The following is a 15,917-nucleotide window of genomic DNA, read 5'->3' on the forward strand; positions in this document are numbered from 1 at the left end:
AAATGTAATAATAAATAAATATTTACTTTGTGTGGCCTCTGAAAGGAAATAATGTATCTGAGTAGGCCTGAGGCCTTGTTTTGTTACTGACTAAGGCCTGTGTAGTAGTTGCTTAGTGATATTATGAAACGGGAGAGAGACAATCGCTTTGAATATTGTTAGATGGGGCCTGGATCAGGTAAATTCAATTCTGATTGGCTGGGGATTCTAGCTTGGTGGAAAAGAATGGTTGGGAAAAGGCCAGTTAAGGTATGACAGTTGACAGTAGGTAGTCTGTGAGGGAGGAGGTCTGCTGGTTCATGTGCGGTGTTATAGAAGGACTAAGAGAAAGCTGAGGAGAAAGTGAATAGCTAAGGCTTGAATATTTCAGCTGTTCTTTCTCTGGGGAATAGCCATATGTGACTGGTGAAGATCAGACTGATGTACAGGGCTGTTAGAGAAATCCGCTGTGGATTCAAATGAGGCCGGATTGAATCCGGCCTCCGGAATCCGTGGCAGGACGGCCCTACTTACCTCCGCTTCAGGAGGATTCTGCACGGAACGGCTCTCGGCTGCTTGCTTAACCAGAGCCGTTCGCCTCCGTGCCGATCGCCATTTCTTTCTTTTTTTTTAATGGTGATCGGCAGGATGTGGCCATAGACTTATACGCAAAATAGAGCCGTGAATCTTGTGTATAAGTCTATTTGTCCATCTTGCCGTGAATTTTGCGTATAAGTCTACACAAAATAGAGCCATGAATCTTGCGTATAAGTCTATGGGCACATAGACTTATATGCAAGATTCATGGCTCTATTTTGCGTATAAGTCTATAGGCACATCCTACCGATTGCCATTTTTTTAAGCAACATGGCGATCGGCGTGGAGGTAAACAGGTCCAGGACGGACCAGGTAAGCGGCCCTCAAGCCGGGCGGCTCCGTGGAATCCTTGTGGAGTGGAGCCACTCCGGGGGATTCCGGGGGCGGGTAGGAATGGATCGCCTCCCCCACCCGGGCAGATTCCCCACCAGAATGGACGGTGGGGAATCCATACATCCCTACTGGTGTAGGGAGCAGGTGACTGTGTTATGCCAGGAGGCTGCTCTAAGATCTTGCTGGAAGAAGGTTTGACAAGCAGGCAGTAAAAACCCAGATAAACTGTACATGCAGCCAGAAATACATCAGGAGGAGCTTTGGTGTCAGAGAAATACTGTACCCAGACGCTGGGTCTGATTGTAAGCGTATTAGGTTGGGGTGGAGGTTTAGGGAATTTGGCCTGAGGTAAAAGAAGTAGTTAGAGGCTTGTAGCAGCAACAGTGTATCTTGAATCCTTAAGAACTGTCACTAGACAGTCTTGTGAAATCCCCTAAGTAAATATTAGTAATCCCTTATGTACAAAATATCCCTTTAATAAATTACTTGTTTAATAGATCATCTTGTCTCTAGTGTTGGTGCCCATCTCATGCGTAAGCCTCTTATACCAGCTACTAGGAGGTTTTAAAGAATTCTAACAACATTGGTGATGGCAGAAAAGGGCCAGCTTGGGGAACCCTGAGTTATATTGGCAGAGTGTTCCTTAAGCCCTGAAATAGAAGCATTTGCTATAATAAGAAACCCCAGAGGTGCCACCTAGGGTTGGCTATATTGCATGTACTTCCAGTTTTGGGTGGGCCTCTGGAAGACACCATCAATGTTGCCTTCTCCCTCAATCAGTCTACCTTCTCACCACCATTGTCACGAGCGGCTATTATTCTTCATCTTCTTTCTCACCATTGCTATCACTTGCTTGCTTGGCTAGGCAGTGAGCCAATGATCGGGTTTGGATGATCGGCAGGGGAAACAATCAGTATGGGTTGTTTCTCCAACCCCCGTGCGTGCCAGTTGTGCAACCGCCATTTCCCTTATTACCGGCACCGTGTTACGGGTTGCCGTGTTGTGGTTACCCCACTATGCCATGAACCTGGCTCGTGCCATAGTGGGGGTGCCTTCTTACCCACCCTACAACCCATGGCTTGCAGTAGAGGTTCTTGGGTGGGTGAGAGCCATGTACTGGGTTTGGATGACATGGCAACTCGCGATGCAGCACTGGTAATAAGGGAAATGCTGGTCATGTGACCGGCATGTGCAGGTGTGGGGGAAACAACCTATATTGCATTGTTTCTCTCGCTGATTGTCTGAATGCGGCCAATGAGTAAGTAGACAGAGGCATTTACTCTTCCTCTTTCTCACCACCATTGTTGTCTGGGGTGTGAGAGGCAAGTGAACTCCAGATTGGAATGGTGAAGAAGAGGAGCAACTTCAGGGGTCTCTTGCCAGTGGGCCCCTGCTGGGGTGTGGACTCTTGGCAGGAGCTCAACCATGCCTGCCCTTGACGCTGGCCCTGCATTTCTGCCTGCCTCTCGCTGCTACATTGGCTCCTGGTCCAATAAACTAGGCAGAATGACACCAAAGCACCAAGGGGCGCATCTATATTATAATGCACTTAGACCTGCAGTATCTCATACTTTGGGCTTTTTTGACCCTTGTCAAAAAAGAAACCAACAATGATCTAAAGGATATTGGGGGCCCCTAGTGAGGTAAAGCAAAAGATCCAGCAGGCCACATTATGCATGTGCCTGGCACCATGAAAATAGCAGGGAGCAATGATACAGGATTGAGGTGGGGCTTCATAGCAGCTGAGCAGTCTGTGACCTGTGGAAAGAAGATCAGTAGAAGACCAGAAACGATGGTGCCATCTAATACAGAACCTCTCTCCTTCCCTCTGCTTTTGACTTGCACCATCTAGATCAGCTTCCTCCATTCTGGTGCCCACCAGAGGTGTTGGATTACAGCTCCCCATCATTCCCAGCCAGCATGGCCAATGACCATGGTTGGAGAAGGCTCCATTAGAGCAGGGGTAGCCCGTGTGGCGCAGAGTGGTAGGCGGCAGTATTGCAACCGAAACTCTCCCCACACAACCTGAATTCGATCCCAGCGGAAGCCGGGTCTCTGGTAGCCGGCTTAGGTCAACTCAGCCCTACATCCTCTCGAGGTCGGTAAAATGAGTACCCAGCTTGCTGGGGGAAAGGTAGTCACGACTGGGAAAGGTCATGGCAAACCACCCCGCTACAGTCTGCCATGAAAATGCCAGCGTAAGCAGGCGTCCCTCTAGGGGTCAGTAATGACCCGGTGCTTGCACAGGAGGAACTTTCCAGGAATCCTGGCACCTTCCAGATGTTTTGGACTATAGTTCCCATAATCTTTGACTATTGGCCATGTTGCCTGGGGGATGGTGGGAGTTGTAGTCCAATATATCGGGAGGGCACCAGGTTGCCTACCCTTGATCTACAGTTTCATTTTAGAAAGAAAGGAAGAAGTAATGGCTGAGCATAGTGCCAGCTATTCTGATATGCTTTTGGACATGATAGCAGCTGGATTTAGAAAGTGAACAAAATATGAGGTTCAGGATTTGAAGAGGAAGGATTATGACAAGGTTGTTACTGTCTGTTGATGACAGGAAACAAAAGGAGAGATTTGGGAAGCAGTGCTGAGTCTCTTGCCTCCAGGCAGATAGCAGGAAGCCTCTATTAATTAGTGTCTGGCTTAAATCCACCAGCAATGCTCACATTTTAGAAGGTTGCTAGAAAGCCTCCATCTCTCAGCTCACCTGATGGAGTTTCCTCTCTGGAAACCTCCGGGCCTAAAATTGGCTTTTCTAAGACAAAAAAGAGTTCTATTCAGCATTCTCTGGGTAATGAGACTCTTTTCTGTCAGAGACACTGGTCTGCTGTCTTGGTCAAGAGGCATTTTGAAGTGACAATGAGTTAGGGAAACTAAAAAGGTAAAGGTAAAGGTGTCCCCAACCAGTCGTGTCCGACTCTAGGGTGTGGTGCTCATCTCCATTTCTAAGCCAAAGAGCCAGCGCTGTCCGAAGACGCTTCTTTCGTCATGTGGCCGGCATGATTGAACACCAAGGTGCATGGAACGCTGTTACCTTTCCTGCTGAAGCGGTACCTATTTACTTGCAATTCCTTGCTCTCGAACTACTAGGTTGGCAGGAGCTGGGACTGAAGACGGGAGCTCACTCTGTCACGCGGCACTCGGGTCTCGAATTGCTGTCCTGCCGACCTTCCGGTCTGCAGTTCAGCGTCTTAACCACTACTACAAGCTTTTCACACCAGCTTTTGGCAACTTCACCTCTCAGCAGCTTCTTTCAAAACAGCTGTGTGCGTTGTTCTTCAGCTAGAGTTTTCACATTGTGGTTTGTGTGTTGATTAATGGCTGTCATCAGAGATACCCCCCCCCCCGCCCCAATGTAACATATGTGCTTGCTTGTTGAACAAGGTATAAAGATAAGTCCTGGATCCTTCTGGAAAAGCTGTAAAAGAACTTATTCCCAGTTTAATAGGAGCCTGAAAGTAATCTGTTCTGACAAGACAATATAGAGATATCCATGTACATCATACCTGTGTAACATGGCAGTTATGAAGGATGCATATGTACATGTATATACATATAAATTGTCACTTTCTTTCTTCATAACACCTGAGACTAGAGGGGCTGATAATTCCCTGATTCTTGCTTCTATGTATTTTAAGAGCTTTTCTACATGAGGCTGTTAATTGGCTGTTAATTTGCTGTATCTACTTTCGGTTTCGTCACAGAATCAAGATCCAAGCACTACATGAGGAGCTTTTCTTTCCTGTTTTTCTGCTACCTAGGTGGCACTGTGGTATATTGGAATACCACAAATACACAAGAGGACATCATGTGTTCTTTCACTTTCACAATTAAATACCACGTTTTCCCTGCTCTAAAAAAACAACTTGCTGAAAGTGCTGGTTAGACACAGAAGCAACACTGGAGGGTCACAACATCATCTAAAGAACCTGTAAACAACCATGAGTAGGGAATGACAAGCACACAATAAATGCCTCATGTAGAAAAGCCCAAAAGGTGAAAGTGGCAATTTATATAGGTGTGTCCTCCAAAATGGATGCATAGGTATGCATTTTGACATAGAGTCACATGAGAATCTACGTGCATTCACTGTGCCTAGTGCAAGAATTAGAGCTGCTACTTTCCATATACAAAACATAGGCCTGGATTCCTCCTAACACATCCAATGGGTCTAGGGCAACTTCCCCAGCAGATGATCAGTGCTGTGATAATGCTTCTCCTTGGGCCAGCACGGATCATCTCTGTTCATAGAATCATAGAATCATAGAATAGTAGGGTTGGAAGGGGCCTATAAGGCCATCGAGACCAACCCCTTGCTCAATGCAGGAAAAATGTTATTGAGGAGGACCATAGTTCTCAGATGTTGTTGCACAGGGAGAGGCACAGTGTGCCAGTTCCAGTTGTGGGGCTTGTGCATCTCATAGGTCGGGGAGTGCAAAGGTGTGACATTGGTGTGGAGGAACAGAAAAGCTCTGGGAACTTGTATGTCTTGTTCTCAGCAAAGCTGCTTTCAGTCCATGTGCACCCCCCCTCCCCTGCATAGTGGTGGAATACCTGTGCCTATTCAGATGTTGCTGGACTCCAACTCCTATCAACTCCAGCCAGTGTGGGTCATAACCAGGGATGATAGGACTTGTAGTCCAACTATATCTGGAAGGCTACAGCTCCCCCCCCACCTTAACAGATAATTATGACATCACTCATTGCCTGCTGGAATTGTGGGAGAACTTCCCCCAGGAATAATGCTGAAGAATTATCAAAACCCACTCCAAGTACCCTCTCAACCCCACCCACTAGGAAAATCTGCACTGGAGCCCTGGCTCTGGAGCAGGAAATAGTGGTAGCACTCAATCCATGTTCACTCTCCTGCCCCCTAACATATTAATGCTCTAACGGTTACTCTTGTTCTTGTCACAGTGCTGATTTGTTGGGTAGGGCAGGTGAAAATCCTTCTGGGATGACACAGGTATACTAGCTTTCTCAACAATTGCACCAGTTACAGATGAGGGAAAAACCCCTCAAAAACCAAAAAATGAGCAGACCAGACCAGTTGGCAACCTTAGTAAGAACAGAATGTGAAACATTGTTGTAATCAGTGTTTGCAGCCCTTTTATGGGGCATCCTACTCAACTCCTGTTGTAAGTAGGAGCAGGACTGAAGCCACTTTAATGAGCTGGATGATAAAACCAAGGGAAAGGCAATAATATGGATGTGCTTCTTGCTTGTTGACATTGACAACGCACTCCATTCATTAAGGATCAAGTGCCCTAGAGAATTCTCTTATGCTTACCTATTCTACTCCTTTGGATACAACAGAAGTTTAAACCCAAGGGTCTCCACTCAGATTTGGATCTTGCATACTGCCTGCATCTTACAGGACTAGTCCTATGCAGTAATTCATTCTCCTATTGTTATGTTTGTTCACAAGCTTGTGATCAGGTCATACGCACTAAAGATGAAGAGCACAATCCTATGCATGTTTAGACAGAAAAAAGTCTTAACAAGTCCCAAGCTAGGGTTTGTAGGATATTTTTCTTTCTAAACATGCATAGGATTTCACCCTAAGATGATTTTTCCTCAGTATTCCCTAACACTGGACAGTGCAAGGGTACGCCAGAATTATGTCTGAAATGAAAAAACCAGGGGAGGGGGGAATAGTAAACTAGTTGTACCATGTATGGTATTTAGAGCTCTACCCTCCCCTATTGCAGTCCAGAGAAAGCTAAGTATAGTCAAGTTTCAATGAGACTTAAAAAGAATGCTTCATTTTTTTTTAGATTTCAATCATGGCTGGGAGTTCTTTCCTTTTCTTGAACGTATTTCTTCTGCTTCTGTCAGCTACCTCAGCCTTCCCCAACTGGTGCCCTCTAGATGTGTTGGACTCAAACCCCCATCATTCTCAGACACCATGGTCAGGGTGGCTGGGGATTATGGGACTTGTAGTCCAATGAATCTTGAGGGCGCCAGTTTGGGAAAAGCTCATCTATCTGTTAGATGGCCACTGGGGTGGGGTGGGGGCATCTCCCTTTACTTCTAAATCTGCTGAATTTGGAGAGAAGACAGCTTCGCCCCCCCCTCTGTGCATTCCTCCCCCTGCTCAGGTGTTGTTGTCCCTTCCCCTTCACTGCCTGATGTCTGGCATACCTGGAGTCCTGAGAAAGAAAGAGAGGTGACCCTCAGGCTGGTACCTCTACCAAGTTTTGTTTTTTTATACAGAATTAAATGTCCAGTGCACTTGGACAAAAAGTCTTTACCAGGGGCAATATACAGAGGGTACAGGTAGGGAATATATAGGTTATGAATAACATCTTATTGCAATTTTGACCTGAGTCCTGCTTATTAGGGCAGGTGGGGGAGGACACAGTGTGTGCGTGTGTGTGTGTGTGTGTGTGTGTGTGTGTAGATGGATGGAAGCCATTACAGCTGTCTTGTTTCCTGATTCAGCAATAAAGGAAAAAGGGGGATCTCTGGGTTGTAATCTGGCAACCGTACTAATGGTTGGCATTTCCCCCCTGTTGTTCTCTGGTTTTTGTTTTTATTTACAGAGCAAGTGTTCTGTTTTTTAGTTTACAGGTTTAGCCCTTACTATGCAGGAAACTCCCAGTAGTAACGTATGGCTGTGAGAGCTGGACTATAAGGAAGGCTGAGCGCCGAAGAATTGATGCTTTCGAACTGTGGTGCTGGAGAAGACTCTTATGAGTCCCCTGGACTGCAAGGAGGTCAAAGCAGTCAATCCTACAGGAAATTAACCCTGAGTGCTCATTGGAAGGACAGATACTGAAGCTGAAGCTCCAATATTTTGGCCACCTAATGCGAAGAGAAAAGTCACTGGAAAAGACCCTGATGCTGAGAAAGATTGAAGGCAAAAGGAGAAGGGGACAGCAGAGGATGAGATGGCTAGATAGCATCACCGATGCAATGAATATGAACTTGAGCATGCTCCGGGAGAGAGCGGAGGACAGGAAGGCCTGGCGTGCTATGGTCCATGGCGTCACGAAGAGTCGGACACGACTTAATGACTGAACAAAAAAATGCAGGAAACCATTACATGAATCAACTCCATTGATCCATTTGAGTTTCCAAAATGTACTGTTTAGGCCATTTTGCAATTGACCATGTCCCAGTGAGCAGCAGCCTCCTCTCTTTCTCTGCTTGTCTCTAGGTTTCTAAAAACTGTGTCCCTTCTGCTGGTTTAAATATAGGGAATCCTTCCATTGCAGGGGGGTGAGACGGAATGGCCTTTGCTAACTCTATTTATTTATTTATTTATTTATTTATTTATTGCATTTATACCCTGCCTTTTTTCCTCTTGCAAGGTACCCAAGGCAGCTTACATTATCCTCCTCCTCTCCATTTTATCCTCACAACAACAACCCTGTGAGGTAGGTTGGGCTGAGAGTGTGTGACTGGCCCAAAGTCACCCAGTGAGCTTCCATGGCCGAGCGGGGACTAGAACCCGGATCTCCCAGCTCCCAGTCCAACACTCTTGCCACTACACCACACTGGCTTATTTATTTATTTATTTATTTATTTATTTATTTATTTATTTATGATTGTATGGTTGTGATTAAGCAGAAAAAAGTGGGTCCCCAGTGTATTTAACAGGCTCCTATTCTGCGAGGAACCTGCTCACAGCAGTTCCATCTAAAAAAAGCAATATCTACTGGAATTAGTTTGTCCCGAAGGACATTCTCAGGTCACACTCTAGGATCAGAAGCACCTTAAGATGTGTCTACGCAGGGGGGCGCAGGGAGTCTACACTCCTCCATATCATTTAGAATATCACCTGTGAGAAGACAGGTTAGGTAAATGAATTCTGTCCTTGACTTCTAGTCCACCAGAAATCTGTGTTAGGATGGCAGAAGGCTCTAGAAGAGAGCTTCCAGCAGCATTGCTGGTCTCCCACTCCAGCAGGTGGAGCTGTGGCTCTACCTGGAATAATGCACATGCAATGCATGCTGTGAGACTGTGCAATGATGAATGGGAAATGAGGCAATGGCACCTGTGGCACCTGAAAGAACTTGTTTATTGTAGTGTGAGCTGTTGTCAACAAGAGCCCACTTCATCAGACCATGAAGTGGACAGAGAAGGCTGGGGAGATAATATGTGCACATAGAGAGATGTTATGTTATAGTTTATTTCTAAGCCATCATTCAGCCATACAGGCTCCCAAGGCTGCTCAAAAAAGTATATAAATACAGCATTTAAACAATACAATAAAATACCAGTTTAAAGTAGCAATACCACAATGACTACTTAAAACAAAAACAATCACCACCACCACCCTAAAGCCCAAACACATCCTTCCTCATGTCCAAAAGCAAAAATCACTCTGCAGACATACCAAAGGAGAGCTGGATAATCCCCAAGGCTCTTTATAAGGTGGGGGAGGACAACCTCCAGCCTGTAGGCTAATTCGGTCTGCAGACATGCCCAAGCTGGCCAGCAGAGGGTTGGGTACCCTCCCTAAGCCCTGTTCCCCTGGCCACAGGGAGAGGAATCCCCATGTTCTTTCTGATCTCAGGGATCTTAATCAGAGGATGAGTGGTGTGAAGCGGAATTCCTTTATCATATCTGACCAGAGATTGGAGATAATATGGGGATTCCTCTGCATGACTTGCACTATCCCCCCCCCCCCCCCCCGGTTTCCCAAGCAGGATGGTGGGGCAGAGCAGATGAAAAAAAAAAAATCACCCTTGGTGGTAACAGCAGTCCCTCTTTCTAAGCTGCAGCTCTAGGCCTTACATGGTCTCCAAACAAAGAGGATGGAGAAGAGCATATGGAATAGCTCACCCTTGATGGAACAGCACTCTCTTCCCTGCAGGGATAGAGATGTGTTGAAAGAAAAATAAGTGTTGCAAAGTCAGACTGAGGGTCACTTGAAAAGGGTTTTGTTTTTTGTACTGCTTACCTGTTAAGTACATGCTAAAGCACCACATGCTGCATTACAGGGATATACTTAAGGGATTTTAGATGTACACTTAAACACCTAATGTGTGTATGTGATACATGGGTTTGAAAACATGGGTACCATATGGATATACTCACCAGGGAACTGTGATTAGCTGCAGCTCCTTGTTGAGTGCACACTTAGTAGTGAACCCAGACTGACCTTTGCATAATGCGTGAAAGAGCACATAATGTGTAGGAGTTTAAAAAATATGTTTGATATGGTACGGCTTCTGTGATTGTCTTGTGAAGATTCGTGGTGCCCATGATGAGTACATATGAAGTAGCCCTGAAAGACAGTGGGATGCATCCTGATAGCTGAGGTACAATAGGATAGATGAGCGGAGAGGAATCAAGGCCGAGGCCTTCAACACCAAAAAGGTGTAAGGGCTAGGATGGATTCTTCTGTCTGTGGTCAATTCATCCCAGGCCCATTAATGAGCATAGGACTGCATGTACATCCCCTGCCTATTCAGATGATCTGATGGGAGATCCCAACCGCTCATAAACATTATCACCAGCTGGGTGAGAAGGCCACCCTGTTGAGTTTGTCAGTAATCTATAATCAGAATAGTCAGGACACTATAAATACTGGATGAAGGATTCTTATAAACCTTTAAAACAGAAATATAGCTATATCTGGTGTAAAATAAATATGTTACCCACCCACTCCACCTCTGTCTGCTCTCATTCCTGCATACTCCCATCTTGTTTATTCTACAGAGCTGTCTGTTGGAAATTTTACCACAATGATTGCACAAGCAGTATTGTAGCAGAACACAAGTCCAGGGTGCTTATATAGTTAGAATGTTGTACTTGGGCATGGGAAACCAGAGTTCAAATAAGTAGCCTTAAGCAAGACACATTCAGCCTCATCTTTCACCCAAGGTTACTATGAGCCTAAATGTTCCTCTGAAGAAGGATGAGATACAAAGGAAATACATAAAGGGGGCACTCCTCAGTGGGGGTGGGTGGAGCCTTGACCTTTTTATCCCTTATCTTACATCACTCATAGCTTTACCATATGTGCCTGCCCACACCCTAAGATCATCTTCAGCAGTCCTTCTCCATGACCCCCTGCAAAGGAAGAGAGGTGGGTGGCTACCAGGAAGAGGGTCTTTTCTGCACCAGGTGAAGTCCTTCTTATTTTCTCAGTATTTTAGCATTTAAGCTTCTTAGTCTTTTAGCTCTGGTGTTTTAAATCTGTATTTTAAATTTCTGCATTGCTGCTAGGTTTTATTCTAGTTGTACTGTTATATTGTGGTTCTGAGCTTCCATATTTTATATTGTTTTATGCTGCACTTCGTGGTTTTAATTTTTGTGAACCACCCAGAGAGCTTCAGCTATTGGGCGGTGTAGAAATTAATTAATTAATTAATTAATTAATAGCTTTACACCACAGCAAAATCAGTCATCTGGAAACAGCAACACCACCATTCATGGGATGGCACCTTTGCAAGTGTAACTCATAGGAGCAATATCCCACTTATCTCAAAGATGGGATGGACCCTGTTGTAAAGGCAAGTATTTATGCACATATATCATGCATTGTTTTTATTTACCCTATTTCTTTATTTAGGGCTTTGGCCTACCTGAATGCATGAAACCATACATGAAACTAAAGCATCCATAAAACGGTCAATTCAGATCAGTAAAAGAGATGACTATTTATGTTCTCTTCAGTTCAACCCACCCCAACAAAGCAACAAAACGAGCCCCCATTGCACCAATGGTGCCTGCTGCATGGATATGTACGACTGAATTGCCCCCTGGGAATGGTAGTTTGCTTTCACCTGCTCTGCACCCACTCCACCAGCTATGCCAGAGATGCGCTGGGAAATGCAACCACCTCTGCAAACAAGTATTGCTCAGAGCAAGAGAGGGTTGAGGTCTGGGGTGGGGGCAGAAACCATGTAAAAATGTTTGCAAGAAACAATTAAGAAAACGTATTAAGCCAAACAGAGACAATACCCACTAAACAGACTGCTGCTTGGTCAGGTCACATAGTTCAGAGCAATCAATGTGAATTTCATAGGGAGTAAAGGATTAACATTAGATGGCAATATGATGTTGGTAGCCTTTACTTCAAGAGAAGCAAAGAGGGAAAAGACTGTGAACATTGTACTGTAGTATATACGATTAGCACCAGGAAGAGAAGGGCTTCTTTTTTGCCTGTGTGAAGGGCTGTAGGAAATGGGCCACACTCCTGTCAATCCTTGGTTTTAAGCACAGCCTGTATTATCCATGTCCTTTTATTCATATCTGAAATGGAGTGAAACTCACAGACGACCCCACTCCTTTCTCCACCAGGAATTTATTTGTTAAACTTTGGGGTGCATTTGGTGGATATGTAGATGCAGGACTGATCCAAGAACATGAAGCAGATATATTGTCAAGCCTCCGAGACAGCCCCAGTACTGCAGTGATCTTTATTAACTGAGTTCTCTGCTCCACTAATACACCTCTATGCTGTTGCTGCTACCATAGACCTCTGGCCAGTTCAGACCATCCCAAATAGGATTACATGACATGAAGATTTCATCATTCTGTTAGGCTGAGAGTCTTTTGACTTAGTTTCACTCTACTTATGGGGATCTCAACCCACTAAGCGAAGAGTTAGTGAATCTAGTGGACTACCAGTGTTCTTTTTCTCATCAACCTGATCTGTTTTCCTTTGAGTGGCATTGTTGTTGTCATCTCTTTAAAAATATTTATGTTGAAGGCGTGGAGTAGCTGCTCCCTCACAGCCACCGAAGCAGGAGAGACCTTCTCCATGTGGTTGGCTACTAAGACACAACAGGCGTGGGGTCTACCTCGCCAGTAAATTGTTGGCCACTGAAGCCAGTGGCCTCTGCTGATCCACCAAATCATAGTGGGCGAACAGCTCCACCCATACTAGGAAGAAACAGCAAATACTAATGATTTCATTAGGCTGAGAACTTCTCATCCTAGCCAAGAACGCAAATTGGATACTTCGTGAAATGAGCTTTGAGATCTCCTGAGTTCAATTGGCATTAATTGTAATAACCCCTGATTAGGGTCTTGGGAGGCTGTGTGTGTGTGTGTGTGTGTGTGTGTGTGTGTGTCCTGGTTTCATCAGCTTTTTCTCATCAGTTCTATGCCATCCCAGTTGAAATCTGAATATCCAGTACCGATGCCAACATATACCCCATGTCTCATCCATTGTAGGGGTGTCTCTAGATTAGCAAAAACCCTGCATCCTTACTGGGGTTTTCTGCTTTTGGTTTCTTTGAAAGATTAGGATGTAATCCTTCATGCAGCAGACCTGCAGTTTGAATCAAGGGAGTGCCTCCCTCCCTCCCTGGCATGTGTGCAAAGGAGTGGGTGGTGGTGGAGTAAGTCTCGGTTTCCTTGCTTAACTTGTGCTGTACTGTTTCCTCACCCCACCCCCCAGGAAAGCTATGACTTACTTCTGAGTAGATGTAAGATTATGTTGTAAGTCCGCAACCCTAGGCACACTTCCTTGGGAGTAAGCCCCATTGAAGTCAATGGGACTTACTTCTGAATAGACATAAGATCACGCTGGTCTGCAACCCTTTGCACACTTCCTTGGGAGTAAGCACCACTGAACTAAATGGGAGTGTACTGGATCAACAGAGGATGTTGATTCTGAGCTGGGTGAGGTGGGGGATCAGATTTGTCTTCCTTCATTGTAGGGAGGCATTTTACCCTCTTCTTCTTTGGATCAAAAATGTGCTCAAACATTTGCATGGCAGACATGTGGTTTGAATCGAGGAAAGTCCTTCCTCGGCAAGTTCATAGCGCTATGCCGGCATTTCGCACCGCTGATATCCCACATTTTTTTTATATTCCAGTTCATCTCCAATCTTTCTGAAAGAGTGATAAATGAGAAAAGGCATGGGAGATGTCCTGGAGGTTGACGATGTCATGTAAAGGACCCACAAACTTCTGTGAGTGGCCAATTACAAGCGTGTAATAAATTGCCCATGTAGAGACGCCTTATGAAGTTAGACATATAGAATCTACCAATGAACAGGTGTTGTATCCAATTGCTTAAAAAGTGTAATAAGACCAACAAGGCACCATAGAGTCTGGTGACAATACCCTTTCTTATGTCTCTTTTCTGCCAAAGTGAGGCATTTCCTAACTTAGAACACAGCACAGCACTGTGGATGGATCCCAGATCTAAGTCTGCTTCTAGTATTGTATTTTTAACATATGCATCTGGGTTTTACTCCTTGCTTGGAATCCATCTGGTCACTGTATTTACAGTTAGAAAGGAATTTTCCTATAGATTGTCTAGTAAGGCTTTTTTAAAAGTAAGTTTGAGTTGGTTTACATTGTTTTTTATTTTTTTGAACACACACACACACACACACACACACACGAAGCTGCCTTATACAGAGTTAGACTGGTCCATCTTGCTTGATGTTTTCTGTCACACTGACTGGCAGTGGCTCTCCAGGGTTTCAGACAGGAGTTTTTTCTAACCCTCCTTGGAGATAACTTGGGGCCTTCAACATGCGAAGCATATACTCAACACTGAGTTTCAGCCCTATCCATTAGTTCATTCGTGCATTTGCTTGAATAATCTAGAGAGTTACTGGCTCTACAGCCACCTTGGTATGTTGGTATAACATCTTTCTCCTGCTCGACGCTCGCGGCATATAGTATTAGACAGGGGTTATATGGACTAATTTCTGTGTGTGGCTGGGTGGTGGTGATATGTGGATTATTCTGCCTTGAGGTAGGGATGGGACTGATGGCATCCTGGTCCTTTTCAGGTCTGACTTTCCATGTCCATTCCTTAAGATGCAATCATCACTTAAGAAGGTACATGGAGCTACCATTCTCTGTGTACCTTCCTTTGCTGAGGAGAGAATAATAGGTACATGGAGCAGGGCTTTGACTATGATGGCACCCACTTTATGAATACTTGGCCTAGGGAGATCTGCAAAGAAACACCCTTCCTTTCCTTTCCCAAGTTTTTCAATCATTTAATTAATTTCTATTGCTCTGCAGTTCTAAGTTATTTTATGTACTTTCTTTATTGTGTTGTTAATAATAATAATAATAATAATAATAATAATAATAATAATTTATTTAAAATATTTATAGGCCACCTTTTAGGATGGGAGCCCTTCCAAGGCAGTGCACAACAATAAAATGCATATTATAAAATTCATAATAAAAAAATGATGTGGTAATAAAAGCAGCAAAAGATTCACAAAACAAAAAACTGCAGCATAATACAGAACCTACAACATAATTGCAGCTATAACTGAGTTTGATAAAGCATAATCAGGGGAAGGCCAGAGTAAACAAGTAAGTCTTCAGGGCCTTCTTAAAAGCCTGCAGTGATGGTGCCTTGCGGACCCCTAATGCCAACTTATTGTAGAAGTGTGGGGCCACTGCAGAAAAGGCCTCTCTTGTGCACCACCTAACTGCCCTCACAGGTGGGAAAGTAAGAAGGGGCTCTCTTGCTGATCTTAGTGCAAGCAGGCTGATATCGGTGAAGGCAGTCCTTGAAATAATTTGGTCCAAAACTGTTTAAGTCTTTTTAAAGGTCAAAACCAGCACTTTAAATTGGACTTGGAAGCACAACTGGGCCTGGAAACACATGCTGCTGCTGCAAAGCATCTCATAAGCTAAGAGCTGTACAATGATTATATGACACAATGCAAACCCAGTCACAAAGGTTACAACCTAAAAAAGAAGGCCTTAAGGGAAAGTGGTAGAGATGGGGAAAAAAGGGAAGGGGAAAGAAGGAAAGAGCAAAGGCTTGGGAGAAAAGGTATATTACAAAATACTGTTTTCATTGTATTCTGTTGTATATTTTTATATGAGTAAACGTGAGTATTGATTTTTTCCCTGTAGAAGGGCAAACAATAAATCATAATAACAAATAATAATGGGCACACATATGCATATTCATTGAGAAGATATGCATTTGGCTGAGTAGTTTCCATAATTTTGCCAGATGTATTACTTCACAAGGATACATGCATCATGTTTGACTGCATTGTTATCACCTAGATGGGTCTTAGGGCACATGTGTTGAAAATGAAAGA

At 44.4% G+C, this 15,917-nt stretch overlaps 1 pseudogene; it reads left to right on the forward strand.

Moving 5' to 3' along the window:
- Window positions 1–846: 846 nt before the first annotated feature.
- Window positions 847–15,917, forward strand: part of LOC146357537 (protein CFDP2 pseudogene) — a 33,678-nt pseudogene continuing 18,607 nt past the window's right edge.

Source organism: Heloderma suspectum, chromosome 1, assembly GCF_057233095.1.
Source record: "Heloderma suspectum isolate Gila_16-S chromosome 1, 16-S_ref, whole genome shotgun sequence".
Taxonomy (NCBI): Eukaryota; Metazoa; Chordata; class Lepidosauria; order Squamata; family Helodermatidae; genus Heloderma; species Heloderma suspectum.